The following is a 16484-nucleotide window of genomic DNA, read 5'->3' on the forward strand; positions in this document are numbered from 1 at the left end:
CATCAGTGACCTCATTTCCTCCCCTCCGCTCACTCAATGCCTGTGACATCACTTCATGTCCATGATGTCACTTCCTTGGCTAAATTAAGGTTGGTGTCCAGAGCTGAGGTCATGTCTTAAAAACAGCTTTCTTCCCTTTGTCTCCTCTCCCTCGCAACCGCTAACTTAAAGATACCTATAGAACCTAAATAGCCAACTGCTAACCTAGATACCTTTAGAACCTGAAGAGACAAACGCTAACCTAGATACCTTTAGAACCTGAAGAGACAAACGCTAACCTAAAGATACCCGACGGGTGACAGCCAAATGATGGAACAATGGAAACCAGCACCTTGCACCGTCAGCAGTTCAAGAGGAAAGGGAAAAACAAAGAAAGGAAGCCATTTTGGGGAATAAGGTCCTGGTGTCCATTTTAACAGTCAGGAACAACAGAATGGAAGGAAAATGGGAAGGGAGGCCATCTTGAGAGCCAGTATCACTGGTCCTAGTCCTGGCTTTTACTGCCCGTTGGTCTCTAGTATTAATGTGGGAGTGGATGGGGTGGAGGAAGGAGAGGCGACCGACCCCTTCTCCCCCGGGACTGGCAGTGGTTGGGACGCTCTCGGGGCCTTGGCTCCTGCGGTAACAGCGGCCCTGGCAGCTGTGATGGCGGACACGGGCTTGGGCTGTGTCTGCAGGCCGGGCTGCAGATGAGGTGGTGGCGCTCCCAGTCCTTGTGCTGGCAGAAGGAGCCGCAGTAAGTTCGCGGGACCGCATAATAGGAGGGAGAGGTGTGTGTGGGGGGGGACAGGGACCGCTGGAGGAGGTGTGGGGGGACAGGGACGTCGTTCGCTGGCCTTGCGACCACAGTTCCAGCAACACTGAGGGGGAGAGAGGGGAGAGATGGAGAGTTCACTAATAGGAGGAGGTGTGTGTGTGTGTGTGTGTGGACAGGGACAGAGTTAAGTTCACTAATAGGAGGAGAGGTGTGTGTGTGGGGGACAGGGACAGAGTTAAGTTCACTAATAGAAGGAGAGGTGTGTGTGGGGGACAGGGACAGAGTTAAGTTCACTAATAGGAGGAGAGGTGTATGTGTGGGGGGGGACAGGGACAGAGTTAAGTTCACTAATGGGAGAAGAGGTGTGTGTGGGGGACAGGGACAGAGTTAAGTTCACTAATAGGAGGAGAGGTGTGTGTGGTTCACTAATAGGGACAGGGACAGAGTTAAGTTCACTAATAGGAGTTGAGGTGTGTGGGGGGGGACAGGGACAGAGTTAAGTTCACTAATAGGAGGAGAGGTGTGTGTGTGTGTGGGGGACAGGGACAGAGTTAAGTTCACTAATAGGAGGAGAGGTGTGTGTGGGGGACAGGGACAGAGTTAAGTTCACTAATAGGAGGAGAGGTGTGTGTGGGGGGACAGGGACAGAGTTAAGTTCACTAATAGGAGGAGAGGTGTGTGTGGGGGACAGGGACAGAGTTAAGTTCACTAATAGGAGATGTGTGTGTGTGTGGGGGGACAGGGACAGAGTTAAGTTCACTGGGGAGTGGTAGGTAAATACCACAGTAGTGTCTACATGTCCTGCAGCGTTGACTATTATTCATATGACTCTCACTATGACTCTCACTTCACAGTATGTGTGTATACAGCGATGTACTTATCTACTAACATATCCTCCATACCTCGCTTGAGTCCTCCTGCTCATTGATGACCTGGATGGCGTCCTCCGTGGCCTTCCTCTTGGCCTCGGACAGTGTCTTCTCCATCTTGGCCCGCTGGACGTGATCATCTCAAAGGCCTTGTGCTCTGCCTCAGCCACTGCTTTCTGGACCTCGTCCATGGCCTGACGCTTCACCTCGTTCACCGCCTCCTCTGTGTGGGAAAGAAGGGGCGGGTTATATTGTTGTGGTATGTTCAGGATATAGTAGAGACTTTGTAAGAGATCTTTACATAAAATGTTGTTAAATAATGTTTTTTAATTAGTGTGATAGAGAGAATGAGAGAGGAGGGAGAGAGAAGAACACACACTCACACAGCCTCACACGCAGACACATGTGCAGACACACGCACTGGCGCAGACACACACACACACACACACACACACACACACACACACACACACACACACACACACACACACACACACACACACACACACACACACACACACACACACACACACACACACAGAGACACACAGACAAGCAAGTAAACACACACCACTGTTGTACAAGGCCTTACCAGCTTTTCTCCAGATCTCATCAGGCACGTAGCCTGAGCCTGGTCGCGGCGCAAAGTCTCTCTGGGATTCTGTGGCATGGAAAGAAGAGAGAGGGGAGAGAGAGAGGGGAAAGTGGGGAGCGAGAGAGTTGGAGAGAGAGAGGGGAGAGAGAGGGGAGAGTAAGAGGGGAGAGAGTAGAGGGGAAAGAGGGGAGCGAGAGGGGAGAGAGAGAGAGAGAGAGAGGGGAGTGAGGAGGGGAGCGAGAGAGGGAGAGAGAGAGGGAGAGAGAGGGGAGCGAGAGAGGGGGAGAGAGAGGGAGAGGGGGGAGCGAGAGAGGGAGAGAGAGAGGGAGAGAGAGAGGGAGAGTAAGAGGGGGGAGAGAGAGAGGGAGAGAGAGAGAGAAAGAGGGGAGCGAGAGAGTTGGAGAGAGAAAGGGGGAGAGAGAGAGGGGAGCGAGAGAGGGGAGCGAGAGGGGGAGAGAGAGAGGGGGAGAGAGAGAGAGAAAGAGGGGGAGCAAGAGAGTTGGAGAGAGAGGAGAGAGAGGGGAGCGAGAGGGGGAGCAAGAGAGGGGAGAGAGGGGGAAAGAGGGGAGCGAGAGGGGAGCGAGAGAGGGGAGCGAGAGGAGAGAGAGATGGGAGAGAATTAGATTAGCATCATCCTCTATTTACTTAAAATGTACAATCTCCCTCAATAGCTAGCCCCACCAAATTAAAACTTTTCCAGGTCCAACTGAACTGAATAGCCGGGCAGCTTGAATAGTGAGTATAATGGCTACCACAGAGGGGCCAACAACCAAGCTGTAGCTATATACTGTCTGTTCTCTCTCTCTTCATCCCTCTGTTTCTCTCCCTCTTTCTCTGTCTCTCTCTCCATACTGCTCAATACCTGGTGCCCATGCCCAAGTTTTGTGGTGCCCAGGCTGCGTTTGGGCTGTGTACACTGTGGCCAGGCACACTGCTGAGCACACAGATGGCGCTCCCGGCTGGGCTGTGGGCAGCCAGATTTGGGTCTTACAGGACGGCCTTCTGCGGCCGATCTGGACAGAGCAGCGCTGGCACCTGTCTGGGGGCCACGGGGCAGCATGAGCCCCGGAGAGACGAGCACTGAGAGATAAACACTGCCAGCAAGGCTGCGCTTGCATCCCAAATGGCACCCTATTCCCTACACAGTGCACTACTGTTGACCAGAGCCCTATGGAACCCCGTCAACTGCATTGCATTTCAAAGGGAATAGGACACCATTTGGGAAGCGTCCTGTATGTATAAGATCTAAATATCTAAAGTAGTAGTGTTGATGGGTGTAGTTCTGCAGATGAACACAAGATGGCAGCCTATGTGGTGACTATGTGAGGGCTCAGTAGTTGCTTTAGTTCAGCAGCTCACCATCAGGGGGACTACTAATTGCTATCACTTATCCCTTGATTGATTCGACAGGACTCACATATGACAAGATACACACCTGATCAACAAATTTATATAAAAGGACAAATCCTAAGGTGAGAAATGAACTTAGTTTGATATGATAAGAGTTATAATGTAAATGTAAAATACCACCCACCACTGCTGAGTCCCTCGGTTGTGTGGGGGCTGTGGAGTCTTGGAGAAGGGGCGGGAACCGCTGCTGTGCGGGGGCTGTGGGTCTTGGAGAAGGGGGTGGGCACGGTGGTGGCCCCTCCCTTGCGGGGGTCTTCCTGCTCGCTGGAGCGCCGCCGCCAGTAGTTGAGCTCCTCGCGGTCCGACTCCTGACAGCGCCGCAGCACAGCCACCGACCGACGCGTCTTCTCCACCATCTCCACAATGCAGTTCAACACCTAGGAGACGAGAGGGAGAGGGAGAGAGAGACGAGAGGGACGAGAGGGAGAGGGACGAGAGAGAGAGACGAGAGGGAGAGACGAGAGGGAGAGACGAGAGGGAGAGGGAGAGACGAGAGGGAGAGACGAGAGGGAGAGACGAGAGGGAGAGAGACGAGAGGTAGACGAGAGGGAGAGACGAGAGGGAGAAAGAGACGAGAGGGAGAGAGACGAGAGGGAGAGACGAGAGGGAGAAAGAGACGAGAGGGGAGAGACGAGAGGGAGACGAGAGGGAGAAAGAGACAAGAGGGAGAAAGAGGCGAGAGGGATAGGGAGACACGAGAGGGGGAGACAAGAGGGAGAGGAGAGAGAGAGGAAGAAGAGACATTTAGAGGAAGATCAATTAGGATTCTTAATTGTTTTCTTTTTAAAACTGCTCAGAAACTGTGCAACTAAATATTAATATTGATAGCCCATTTCTGCAGATACATGCATGGCCAGTAATGATTTAGATTACAATTGTCTTAGTCTGAGTACATGATGAGTCTCAACACATATTGCTGAGAATATATATAAACTTTTGCTTTATACAAAACAAAACATTAAAAACACCTTCCTGATATTGAGTTGCACCCCACTTTTGCCCTCAGAACAGACTCAATTCGTCAGGGGCATGAATGCTACAAAGTGTCGAAAGTGTTCCACAGGGATACTGGCCCATGTTGACTCCAATGCTTCTCACAGTTGTGGCTGGATGTCCTTTGGGTGGTGGACCATTCTTGGTGCTGACAGAGAGGGCTGCCGTGCTTCTAGCTCTTAGGAAACGTTGCAGTATTTTTTTAGATGTATTACTTCTTACACTATTCGCCCAGAAAATGTTTAGAAGCATTTCACTGCACCCGCAATAACATCTGCTAAACATGTGTATGTGACCAATACATTTTGATTTGACCTGTTGACCGTGAAAAACACAGTAACATTGCAGTTCTTTACTCAAACCAGTGTACCTGGCACCTACTACCATACCCTGTTCAGTTCAATATTTTGTCTTCCCATTCACCCTCTGAATGGCACACATACATAATCCATGTCTCAATTGTCTCAAGGTTAAAAAACGTGTCTTCAACCTGTATCCTCCCCTACATCTACACTGATTGAAGGGGATTTTAACAAGTGACATCAATAAGGGATCGTAGTTTCACCTGGATTCACATGGTCAGTCTATATCATAGAAAGAGCAGGTTTTCATAATGTTTTGTACACTCAGTGGCTTCGTTTCGGGCGGCAGGGTAGCCTAGTGGTTAGAGTGTTGGACTAGTAACCGGAAGGTTGCAAGTTAAAACCCCTCAGCTGACAAGGTACAAATCTGTCGTTCTGCCCCTGAACAGGCAGTTAACCCACTGTTCTTAGGCCGTCATTGAAAATAAGAATTTGTTCTTAACTGACTTGCCTGGTTAAATAAAGGTAAAATAAAAATAAAACATTTCATTGGGTAGGAATCCTACTTTGGGCCACACAATTCAATGCATGGCTCACAAAAAAACAAAAGTCTGCCACTGTGAACGGGACACCAAGTGTGACAAAGCTTCGATGGCTCCGCCAGACAGTAAGAGTTTCTACAGCACTAGTAGTGGCAGCGACGGCTGCTGTCAGCAGCAGTACTTACATGATCCAGATGCCTCCACTCATCAGCCCACTCTCTGTCTGTCAGCCTGTGGTCCACGGGCTCCTCGCGGTAGCCCCGTTAGTGCCTGATTAGAAAGACCAGACAAATTAAAAGGAACGTAATGTTACAGAATCCATCATAACAAATTACTATCACGGGAAGTGAGGCAGAGAGAAGAGGGGGTATATAGATCCCATTCACACATGTTATATTTCCACAAAGTGGAAAAAGTCAAGGGTGTGAATACTTTCCAAAGGCACTGGGTATTCACACCCCTTGACTTTTTCCACTTTGTTTTTTATTTTTTATACATTTGCAAAAATGTTGCTTTGTCATTACGGGGTATTGTGTGTAGATTGGTAAGAATTTTATTTTATTTAATCCATTTTAGATTAAGGCTGTAACTTAACAAAATGTGGAAAAAGTCAAGGGGCCTGAATACTTTCCGAAGGCACTGTTTATATTTATACTCCGGACTCCGACATTGCTCGTTCTAATATTTCAATATTTCTTAATATCATCTTATTACGTTTTATTTGTGTGCATTGTTGTGAATTGTTAGATATTACTGCACTGTTGGAGCTAGAAACACAAGCATTTCGCTACACCCACGATAACCTCTGCTAAATATGTGTATGTGACCAATACAATTGGATTTGAAAGTCTATTAGCATGAACATGAACCATAATCTTAATAGTTATGCCACAATGAAGCAGTGGATGGTCAGATTTCACAACGGTATTCCATGTCATGATTATAGCTTCGTGACAAGATGGGCTTTACCATCTTGCTCCCTTAAACACAAGAGAAAGAAAAAGAGTAGCCAACTCAAAGGAGAGAAGGGAGAAAATGAAGACAGTTAGAAAAGACAAAGCGAGAGAAAAATAGATGTATCCTACTGAAGACAAGTGGGGGGGTCGTAAAAACAAGGAAAGAGTAAAAGGAGGTAAGAGAGAGAGAGAAAGAGAGGGGATGAAAGGTAGAGAAAGAGAGATTAAAAGACAAAAGGAGATATTAAAAGACAGAAAGAGAAAGGCCTTTTGATGAGAACCAGACTCCGGCCCAGCCACAGGAGACGGTCCCACATCTGGTGGTCAGCTGTCAGTGTAAAACCACCACCACCCCCTCTCCTCCTCATCCATGCCCCCCATTGGGCTCCCCTGGCTGGGTAACTGTCGGGGAGGAGTGGGCCTTCCCTCCCCCTGGTCTGGAGCTAGCAGCATTCCAGCGGGGAGCCGCTCAGGCTGAGTGGAGCAGGCCCACTTCGTCACACAGATTCCCCCTGGCTAAGTGGAGCTGACACCCGCTCTGGTTAGGAGGAGCTGAGGGTGGGGGCACACACGCAAACACTCAGAGACAAAAACACACATTAGACAACCTAAAAAGACAGACACACACACACACACATACACACACACACTCAAGCCTTCCACATGCTCGGTTCGGCTGCGGCCGAGCCGAGTTCGGCTAACGGAACCAGTGTGCTCGCATACGCCCTTAAAAGACCTTTGCTTGGAAAAACAAGAAAACAGCAGCAAGTTGTCCGTCTTGAGACACCGTAGCAGTATACAGATCCTCAAAATAGTCCGAATGATTCTAATGGAACTCTATAAATCTGTTGTTAATTTGGAAGTATTTTGTTGAGGAGATCTTAGTCGCGCAATTTGACATCTAACTAAGATGTTTGGTGCAGTAGTGATGTGTGGGTTGACTCATAATCTGCAAAAACCTAAATTGCGCCCATGCTGGCTATATACTGTTAGGTAAAGTGTCATGGTAGGGAGTTGGATGTCGTGACAAATAATGGATGCTATGCTCAAATGTAAAGTACCTGACGTGCTATACGAGCGTCCAACTCTGCGGTATCGGTAATGCTACAGTCCTTTGGCTTTAGTGAAGCCCGACAAATCTGGTGTGTTATATTTGCTCTTTGCGAAGGGTTTTTTCCCTCAAACTCTGTAATTCAAATGTTTTCAGACACACACACACACAAACACACAAAACATAGCAGGTTACAAAGTAGCGCTTCATAGATACGTTTTGATGTATGGGTTGTCACTTGTCACGGTCCAAATTCATGTTTCGCCACCCCCATTTCCATGGTGAGGCATGGCGGCAGGGTAGCCTAGTGGCGGCAGGGTAGCCTAGTGGTTAGAGCATTGGACTAGTGACCGGAAGGTTGTAAGTTCAAACCCCCGAGCTGACAAGGTACAAATCTGTCATTCTGCCCCCGAACAGGCAGTTAACCCACTGTTCCCAGGCCGTCATTGAAAATAAGAATTTGGTCTTAACTGACTTGCCTGGTTAAATAAAGGTAAAATAATCGAGGAAACGATAGCTAAGTACCAATACATTGAAAATGTGTCTTATATTGTTGTTTTCCATTGTTTGTTGCTCAGTCTTCAGAGCCTAGGCAATTGTTTTGCTAGAATCAGAGCAGTTTATCCTCCTTTCACTAGAGTAAGACAGATTGTCTTTCTGGTGCTCCTAAAATGTTATTTCCTGAAATTTAAGAAATCATCTTTCTGAGTATTTTAGCAGGGCTGTTTTAAGCCCAATCCATACAGGAAAATGGATTTCATTCCAGCTATAATAAAAATATTGCCAGATATATCAGTTATCTGTTAATATTTCTACTCTACAATTGGAATCGTATCGGATCCAAAAATCCCATATCAGTCAGGCTCTGCTTTAAACAACACCCTTCTCTGCTTAAAATAATACCCCTTCTCTGCTTTAAATAATACCCTTCTCTGCTTTAAACAATACCTCTTCTCTGCTTTAAACAACACCCCTTCTCTGCTTAAAAATACCTCTTCTCTGCTTTAAACAACACCCCTTCTCTGTACCCCTTCTCTGCTTTAAATAATACCCATTATCTGCTTTAAACAATACCTCTTCTCTGCTTTAAACAACACCCCTTCTCTGCTTTAAATAATACCCCTTCTCTGCTTTAAATAATACCCCTTCTCTGCTTTAAATAATACCTCTTCTCTGCTTTAAACAATACCTCTTCTCTGCTTTAAACAATACCTCTTCTCTGCTTTAAACAATACCTCTTCTCTGCTTTAAACAACACCCCTTCTCTGCTTAAAATAATACCCCTTCTCTGCTTTAAATAATACCCATTATCTGCTTTAAACAATACCTCTTCTCTGCTTTAAACAATACCTCTTCTCTGCTTTAAATAATACCCATTCTCTGCTTTAAACAATACCTCTTCTCTGACTCTCGTGAACACGATGGTGTTTCCGTTTATTTAATCTGAAGGTAACCCCAACAAACAAAATGGAAGTATGGAGGTATATATATAGATATTAAACCTTCATCTGAAGGTAACCCATTCAAACAAATGGAGTATGGAGGTAGTTTTGTGTCCAAAAAAAACGAAAACATTTCCTGAGCTTTCTTATATATCGATATAGGACAGACACTTCAAAACCTTATTCCTTAGGATGGTTTTTTGACTGCCTTCATTGCTTTAGCTTCAACACTACTGTTGTTTCCTTAGGGCACTGTATGTAGTGGGGGTGAATAGTGTGTGTGTGTGTGTGTGTGTGTGTGTGTGTGTGTGTGTGTGTGTGTGTGTGTGTGTGTGTGTGTGTGTGTGTGTGTGTGTGTGTGTGTGTGTGTGTGTGTGTGTGTGTGTGTGTGTGTGTGTGTGTGTGTGTGAGCATGCATGTTTGCCTCTGTGTTTATGTGTGTGTGCATGTGCGTGCATGTGTGCGTCTACCTTGTGTGTATCTGCGTCCCATCTGGCCATTGACAAGGACCAGATGGCACGCAGATCTACAATGAACTAGATACAATCCTCTCTCTCTCCATAGAGACTCAAAGGTACTCTACTTCCTGGGTAGTTGGGCACACTGTCTAAACACATGTGGGCCCATAGATTTATGATCTTCTGAGAGCTTCTATGCACTTAGCTGTGCATGTCCACACACACACACACACGCGCACACACACAGAGACCACCCATTAGCAGCGTTCATATTGACCGTACTATAGGCTGTTTGTGTGTGAGTGAGAGAGTTCTGTTTTATGAGGGAACCTCAGTGTGGGTGGTGAGAGAGTTCTGTTTTATGAGGGAACCTCAGTGTTGGTGGTGAGAGAGTTCTGTTTTATGAGGGAACCTCAGTGTTGGTGGCGAGAGAGTTCTGTTTTATGAGGGAACCTCAGTGTGGGTTGGCGAGAGAGTTCTGTTTTATGAGGGAACCTCAGTGTGGGTTGGCGAGAGAGTTCTGTTTTATGAGGGAACCTCAGTGTGGGTGGTGAGAGAGTTCTGTTTTATGAGGGAACCTCAGTGTTGGGTGGTGAGAGAGTTCTGTTTTATGAGGGAACCTCAGTGTTGGTTGGTGAGAGAGTTCTGTTTTATGAGGGAACCTCAGTGTTGGTGGTGAGAGAGTTCTGTTTTATGAGGGAACCTCAGTGTGGGTGGTGAGAGAGTTCTGTTTTATGAGGGAACCTCAGTGTTGGTTGGTGAGAGAGTTCTGTTTTATGAGGGAACCTCAGTGTGGGTGGTGAGAGAGTTCTGTTTTATGAGGGAACCTCAGTGTGGGTGGTGAGAGAGTTCTGTTTTATGAGGGAACCTCAGTGTGGGTGGTGAGAGAGTTCTGTTTTATGAGGGAACCTCAGTGTTGGTGAGAGAGTTCTGTTTTATGAGGGAACCTCAGTGTGGGTGGTGAGAGTTCTGTTTTATGAGGGAACCTCAGTGTTGGGTGGTGAGAGAGTTCTGTTTTATGAGGGAACCTCAGTGTTGGTTGGAGAGAGTTCTGTTTTATGAGGGAACCTCAGTGTTGGTGGTGAGAGAGTTCTGTTTTATGAGGGAACCTCAGTGTGGGTGGTGAGAGAGTTCTGTTTTATGAGGGAACCTCTGTGTTGGTGGTGAGAGAGTTCTGTTTTATGAGGGAACCTCAGTGTGGGTGGTGAGAGAGTTCTGTTTTATGAGGGAACCTCAGTGTTGGTGGCGAGAGAGTTCTGTTTTATGAGGGAACCTCAGTGTGGGTGGTGAGAGTGTTCTGTTTGATGAGGGAACCTCAGTGTTGGTGGTTGGTGGTGAGAGAGTTCTGTTTTATGAGGGAACCTCAGTGTTGGTGGTGAGAGAGTTCTGTTTTATGAGGGAACCTCAGTGTTGGGTGGTGAGAGAGTTCTGTTTTATGAGGGAACCTCAGTGTGGGTTAGCGAGAGTTCTGTTTATGAGGAACCTCAGTGTGGGTTGGCGAGAGAGTTCTGTTTTATGAGGAACCTCAGTGTGGGTGGTGAGAGAGTTCTGTTTTATGAGGGAACCTCAGTGTTGGGTGGTGAGAGAGTTCTGTTTTATGAGGGAACCTCAGTGTTGGTGGTGAGAGAGTTCTGTTTTATGAGGGAACCTCAGTGTTGGGTGGTGAGAGAGTTCTGTTTTATGAGGGAACCTCAGTGTGGGTGGTGAGAGAGTTCTGTTTTATGAGGGAACCTCAGTGTGGGTTGGCGAGAGAGTTCTGTTTTATGAGGGAACCTCAGTGTGGGTTGGCGAGAGAGTTCTGTTTTATGAGGGAACCTCAGTGTGGGTGGTGAGAGAGTTCTGTTTTATGAGGGAACCTCAGTGTTGGGTGGTGAGAGAGTTCTGTTTTATGAGGGAACCTCAGTGTGGGTGGTGAGAGAGTTCTGTTTTATGAGGGAACCTCAGTGTGGGTGGTGAGAGAGTTCTGTTTTATGAGGGAACCTCAGTGTTGGTTGGCGAGAGAGTTCTGTTTTATGAGGGAACCTCAGTGTGGGTGGTGAGAGAGTTCTGTTTTTTGAGGGAACCTCAGTGTGGGTGGTGAGAGAGTTCTGTTTTATGAGGAACCTCAGTGTGGGTGGTGAGAGAGTTCTGTTTTATGAGGGAACCTCAGTGTTGGTTGGTTAAGAGTTCTGTTTTATGAGGGAACCTCAGTGTTGGTTGAATGTCAGAGAATGAGGAACCCAGCTATGGTGAGAGAGTTCTGTTTTATGAGGGAACCTCAGTGTGGGTGGTGAGAGAGTTCTGTTTTATGAGGGAACCCTCAGTGTTGGGTGGTGAGAGAGTTCTGTTTTATGAGGGAACCTCAGTGTGGTGGTGAGAGAGTTCTGTTTTATGAGGGAACCTGGTGTTGGTGGTGAGAGTTCTGTTTTATGAGGGAACCTCAGTGTGGGTGGTGAGAGAGTTCTGTTTTATGAGGGAACCTCAGTGTTGGTTGGTTAAGTGTTATGGAAAACATCAGAGGGTTGAATGTCAGAGAATGAAGGAGCCCAGTGTTCATGTAGGGCTAAACCCTTGTGAGTTTGAATAAGCATCTGGGTTGTATTAATTTAGTTTGTGAGTGTGTGTGTGTGTGTGTGTGTGTGTGTGTGTGTGTGTGTGCGTGCGTGCGCGTGTGCGTGCGTGAGTGTGTGTGTGTGTGTGTGTGCGCGCGTGTGAGTGTGTGTGAGTGAGTGAGTGTGTGTGTGTGTGAGTGTGTGTGTGTGTGTGTGTGTGTGAGTGTGTGTGAGTGCGTGTGTGCGTGTGTGTGTGAGTGTGTGTGTGAGTGTGTGTGTGTGTGTGTGTGTGTGTGTGCGTGTGTGTGTGTGTGTGTGCGTGCGTGTGTGTGTGTGTGTATGTGAATGTGTTCCTGTATACCACTAGGTCTCTCCCATCCCACAGCTCCAGTATCCTGTAACTTTAACTGCTTGTTAATATTGTATGTTTTTATTGCGTTGAAATTGTAAATGTTGTGAAATTGTATGATTGTGTGCAGGGCTCACTTGTAAAAGAGGCCTTGGTCTCAATATGATTTCCCTGTTAAAATAAAATGTAAGTAACAAAATGTAATATAAAACGATGTACCATATGTATTTGTGTCTGTATGAACTATTTACCAGGTAGTCTAGGCCTGTCCTTGAGCTCGCGGGAGCTCCAGTATCCGGTGGCTGCTGTCCCTGTGCAGCAGATGGGGGGCGCTGATGTCCTCAAGGGCGTAGTGCTGCAGAGGGGGCGGCGTGGGGTGCAGCTGGGCGCTGAGGGGCAGGGGTTGGCCGGGCTATGGCGGGGCGCCGGGCTGATGGTGCAGATGCGCTTAGCTGGGGGCTCCAGGGAGCTGGGGGCGCTCGTGGAAGCCGTTCTCTTTTCTGCAAGAGAGAGGGATGAGAGAGGAGAGGACAGGGTGAGGGATGAGAGAGGAGAGGACAGGGTGAGGAATGAGAGAGGAGAGGACAGGGTGAGGGATGAGAGAGGAGAGGACAGGGTGAGGGATGAGAGAGGAGGACAGGGTGAGGGATGAGAGAGGGAGAGGACAGGGTGAGGGATGAGAGAGGAGAGGACAGGGTGGGGGATGAGAGAGGAGAGGACAGGGTGAGGGATGAGAGAGGAGAGGACAGGGTGAGGGATGAGAGGACAGGAGGGATGAGAGGACAGGGTGAGGGATGAGAGAGGAGAGGACAGGGTGAGGGATGAGAGAGGAGAGGACAGGGTGAGGGATGAGAGAGGAGAGGACAGGGTGAGGGGATGAGGAGAGGACAGGGTGGGCGATGAGAGAGGAGAGGACAGGGTGAGGGATGAGAGAGGAGAGGACAGGGTGGGGGATGAGAGAGGAGAGGACAGGACAGGGTGAGAGAGAGAGGACAGGGTGGGGGATGAGAGAGGAGAGGACAGACAGGGTGAGGGATGAGAGAGGAGAGGACAGGGTGATGGATGAGAGAGGAGAGGACAGAGTGAGGGATGAGAGAGGAGAGGACAGGGTGGGGATGAGAGAGGAGAGGACAGGACAGGGTGAGGGATGAGAGAGGAGAGGACAGGGTGATGGATGAGAGAGGAGAGGACAGGGTGAGGGATGAGAGAGGAGAGGACAGGGTGAGGGATGAGAGAGGAGAGGACAGGGTGAGGGATGACAGAGGAGAGGACAGGGTGATGGATGAGAGAGGAGAGGACAGGGTGGGGAATGAGAGAGGAGAGGACAGGGTGATGGGTGAGAGAAGAGAGGACAGGGTGGTGGATGGATGAGAGGAGAGGACAGGGTGGGGGAGAGAGGAGAGAGGACAGGGTGAGGGATGAGAGAGGAGAGGACAGGGTGGGGGGTGAGGGGGAGAGGACAAGGTGGGGGATGAGAGAGGAGAGGACAGGGTGGGGGATGAGAGATGAGAGGACAGGGTGGGGGATGAGAGATGAGAGGACAGGGTGGGGATGAGAGATGAGAGGACAGGTGAGGGATGACAGAGGAGAGGACAGGGTGATGGAGGGTGTGAGACTGGAGAGGACAGGGCATGAGGAATGAGAGAGGAGAGACAGGGTGGGGTGATGTCTCTGTCAGTTGGAGAGTGACACACATGTGTCAGTTGGATGAGAGAGAGAGGACAGTTGTGTATGGGATGAGAGAGGAGATGTCTCTGTCAGTTGTGTATGGATGAGAGATGGGGTGGTGAGATGAGGACAGGTCTCTGTGGGTCTCTGTCAGGATGAGAGTCTCTGTCAGGAGAGGACAGGGTGGGGGACATGTCTCTGTCAGTTGAGTAGAGTGACAGGGGATGAGAGTCTCTGTCAGGAGAGGACAGGGTGGGGGATGAGAGATGAGGTCTCTGACAGGGTGGGGGATGAGAGATGAGGAGGACAGGGTGTCAGTTGGGGATGAGAGATGATGGATGTCTCTGAGATGAGTATGACATGGTCTGGATAAGAGAGGAGAGGACAGGGTGATGGACATGGTGTGAGACTGTGTAGTGAGTAGATGTCTCTGCATTGCCGTATTTTGGCAGTTGTGTATGTGTACATGTCTCTGTCAGGGGTCCTGAGGAGTTGTGTTCAAAACCATGTCTCTATAGTTGTGTATGTGAACACAGCTACCTGTTAGGAAATGTCTCCTGTTCTGTATATCTGACTGAACACAGCTACCTGTTAGGACTGTCTCTTAACTGTCTGTATCTCTACTGAACATAGCTACCTGTTAGGACTGTCTCTGTCTGTATCTCTACTGAACATAGCTACCTGTTAGGACTGTCTCTTAACTGTCTGTATCTCTACTGAACATAGCTACCTGTTAGGACTGTCTCTGTCTGTATCTCTACTGAACATAGCTACCTGTTAGGACTGTCTCTTAACTGTCTGTATCTCTACTGAACATAGCTACCTGTTAGGACTGTCTCTGTCTGTATCTCTACTGAACATAGCTACCTGTTAGGACTGTCTCTTAACTGTCTGTATCTCTACTGAACATAGCTACCTGTTAGGACTGTCTCTGTCTGTATCTCTACTGAACATAGCTACCTGTTAGGACTGTCTCTTAACTGTCTGTATCTCTACTGAACATAGCTACCTGTTAGGACTGTCTCTGTCTGTATCTCTACTGAACACAGCTACCTGTTAGGACTGTGTCTCTGTCTGTATCTCTACTGAACACAGCTACCTGTTAGGACTGTCTCTTAACTGTCTGTATCTCTACTGAACATAGCTACCTGTTAGGACTGTCTCTTAACTGTCTGTATCTCTACTGAACATAGCTACCTGTTGGGACTGTCTCTGTCTGTATCTCTACTGAACATAGCTACCTGTTAGGACTGTCTCTTAACTGTCTGTATCTCTACTGAACATAGCTACCTGTTAGGACTGTGTCTCATAACTGTCTGTATCTCTACTGAACATAGCTACCTGTTAGGACTGTCTCTTAACTGTCTGTATCTCTACTGAACATAGCTACCTGTTAGGACTGTCTCTGTCTGTATCTCTACTGAACATGGCTACCTGGTAGGACTGTGTCTGTAACTGTCTGTATCTCTACTGAACATAGCTACCTGTTAGGACTGTGTCTCTTAACTGTCTGTATCTCTACTGAACATAGCTACCTGTTAGGACTGTCTCTGTCTGTATCTCTACTGAACACAGCTACCTGTTAGGACTGTTCTGTCTGTATCTCTACTGAACATAGCTACCTGTTAGGACTGTGTCTCTTAACTGTCTGTATCTCTACTGAACATAGCTACCTGTTAGGACTGTGTCTCTTAACTGTCTGTATCTCTACTGAACATAGCTACCTGTTAGGACTGTCTCTTAACTGTCTGTATCTCTACTGAACATAGCTACCTGTTAGGACTGTGTCTCTTAACTGTCTGTATCTCTACTGAACACAGCTACCTGTTAGGACTGTCTCTTAACTGTCTGTATCTCTACTGAACATAGCTACCTGTTAGGACTGTCTCTGTCTGTATCTCTACTGAACATAGCTACCTGTTAGGACTGTCTCTTAACTGTCTGTATCTCTACTGAACATAGCTACCTGTTAGGACTGTGTCTCTGTCTGTATCTCTACTGAACACAGCTACCTGTTAGGACTGTCTCTTAACTGTCTGTATCTCTACTGAACATAGCTACCTGTTAGGACTGTCTCTTAACTGTCTGTATCTCTACTGAACATAGCTACCTGTTAGGACTGTCTCTTAACTGTCTGTATCTCTACTGAACATAGCTACCTGTTAGGACTGTGTCTCTTAACTGTCTGTATCTCTACTGAACATAGCTACCTGTTAGGACTGTCTCTTAACTGTCTGTATCTCTACTGAACATAGCTACCTGTTAGGACTGTCTCTGTCTGTATCTCTACTGAACATAGCTACCTGTTAGGACTGTCTCTTAACTGTCTGTATCTCTACTGAACATAGCTACCTGTTAGGACTGTCTCTGTCTGTATCTCTACTGAACATAGCTACCTGTTAGGACTGTCTCTGTCTGTATCTCTACTGAACATAGCTACCTGTTAGACTGTCTCTTAACTGTCTGTATCTCTACTGAACATAGCTACCTGTTAGGACTGTCTCTTAACTGTCTGTATCTCTACTGAACATAGCTACCTGTTAGGACTGTCTCTTAACTGT

General features: G+C 47.7%; 1 pseudogene; it reads right to left on the reverse strand.

Moving 5' to 3' along the window:
* Nucleotides 1–497: 497 nt before the first annotated feature.
* On the reverse strand, nucleotides 498–5731 carry LOC135534667 (protein CBFA2T2-like; annotated as a pseudogene).
* Between the last annotated feature and the right edge of the window lie 10753 nt (nucleotides 5732–16484).

Source organism: Oncorhynchus masou, unplaced genomic scaffold (assembly GCF_036934945.1).
Source record: "Oncorhynchus masou masou isolate Uvic2021 unplaced genomic scaffold, UVic_Omas_1.1 unplaced_scaffold_3771, whole genome shotgun sequence".
Taxonomy (NCBI): Eukaryota; Metazoa; Chordata; class Actinopteri; order Salmoniformes; family Salmonidae; genus Oncorhynchus; species Oncorhynchus masou.